Source organism: Pecten maximus, chromosome 4 (genome assembly GCF_902652985.1).
Source record: "Pecten maximus chromosome 4, xPecMax1.1, whole genome shotgun sequence".
Taxonomy (NCBI): domain Eukaryota; kingdom Metazoa; phylum Mollusca; class Bivalvia; order Pectinida; family Pectinidae; genus Pecten; species Pecten maximus.
The window spans coordinates 42,569,975-42,572,208 of record NC_047018.1 but is presented as its reverse complement, the minus strand read 5'-3'; positions in this window follow the sequence as shown (position 1 = coordinate 42,572,208).

Below are 2,234 nucleotides of genomic sequence, written 5' to 3'. Positions count from 1 at the left end.
AATAAATATATTAAAATCTGTGTGATGATATTTTGATTTTTTGCGCGATATTTTCACTAGACAAACAGCACGAAGACTCGGAGAAGATATCACAGTAAGTACCCAGCATGCAACCCACTGTCCATTTCCTGTTATAAATAACACTTCCGGTTCCTGTCATCTTTCTCTGTGTTATGTTGATCGTTGATACTAAACTCATTAGAAATAAGAATTGTTTTCTGCCAAGCTACACAATTGGCAGGTTGTTTTTCTGCTCATTATGCTTCATATCAACTGGATGACAGATATCACGCAGAAAAAAACTTACTTTACGATGACGTCACCAGAACGTCAGAATTATCTTTGGAAACGCAAATTATGATGTCATAATGACCATAGTGTCGTATATATTATATAATATTGGGAGGGGCTAGGGGGTGGGGGGTGGGGGTGGGGTGGGGGTGGGGGGTGGGGGGTGTGGGGTGATATCCCCTACTATTGTTTCATTCCAGAGATAGGGTTGTTCTGCGAGGTGGGGTTTTTAAATCTCTACTCGACTACTTCAACCTCGGTTTGACCAGAGACCTATATACAGGCTGTATATAGGTCTCTGGTTTGACAACATGAAATTCGAACCGTGAGGTTGATAATTCGTAAATTCTTATACCTTCGCTGTGTACAACATACCTTTCAAACACATGGCAAGACATTAAAGGGGCTGAGCACAAATACTTACAACTTAATTAAAAGGCACTCTTCAACCATAAGCTAATACACAAAAACTAAAAATAGCACGTGATCGCACAATTTTATGCGTGGACTACATGTAGGATTCATTAGGAATATTCATTATTCCAAGTATCATAAAAAAGAAAATGAAAGAAGACGAGGGAAATGGAGAAAGATACGGAGGCCTAAGTCGTTTTGGTTGCCCACTAATTATATTTGAAACATTTTGTTGGTTCAATGAAATATATAGTACACGATATTGACATTTAAAATTGTTTGAAATGGAAGGTCTGGATCTCACCACTGAAGTATATTAACATCAGGAACTGGCTGGATACCAAGGTCCTCTAGATAATTTAATAAACTATTCCTGGATTTTCATAACTAGAATATATATATTGTCCCAATTAACTCTGAACTAGGAAATGAAGAAGTTTCTTTTCTTCTGCTTTACTCATAATGTCTGTGAAAAAGTCCCCTTTTAATGGGTTTTAATGATGCAATTTTGATAATGTATAGGGTCATTTGACGAAATTCATTCCGTGTTTTTATAATTTCCACGTATCAACTAAAAACAACCTCGATTTGACAAAAAGAACACTGTGAAATTCTGGCATTACCAAAGATCACTAAAAAGTTTTGAAGTGGATTGTAAGATATTTTCAGTTCTGTTTTCGACTAATTTTGACTTGGGATTTGTCTTTTTGTTTTTGTTTTGCTTTGTTTTGTTTTCTTATATTTAACCCGTACGGTTTAATAATTTTATCCCAGATTTGGCAAAAATTGCTCCAATGATCATCAGAAAGACTTGCTAGAGTTACCTTTCTTAGACTTACCAGCCTGAACAGGCAGATTACACATTGATGTAAACGCATATATAACCCTATTAACAAATACAGTTAAATCTTTTTGTTGTGATAGTACAAATCGATATAAAATCTGTGAAAATAACTGGTTTTAGCGGACTCGATACAGACTCGATAAATCATAATCACTGTATATAACACTTAGGTAACAACAGACTTCAGTTCTCGGTCTGTGTGGTGTCCGATTCAGCGCCTGTCGTTGTTGTTTGCTGTAAACAGTTTGTGATATGATAAGGGTAGGTAAATCTTATTTCACGATTTACACTGAAAGCTTACCCTCTGAAAATTTTTGGATAAAACACCATCACTTTTCTTATCCTAATCAGAGACCTATATTATGGTGGCATGGATCTGCCATCACATAACGAGATAATTTTGTCAACATAGTGAGATAAATATACTATATAGCGAGATAATAAAACGACATAGCGATATAAAACAACCGACATAGCGAGATAATTTAATGCGTTTACGAAGTCGCTATCTCGACATCTCGTCGCATTAGATGCTACTACTGACATGGATTTTTTCTTGTCAACGTCACGTGACCTCAATTCGGAAATTCAGTTTACCTGTTTGTTGTAGGTGTTGGGTCGTTCAGCTTCCCTGTCCAAGCCTCGTGTGCACTGGCGTGCTGAACTTCCGAATGGGGGTCACGTG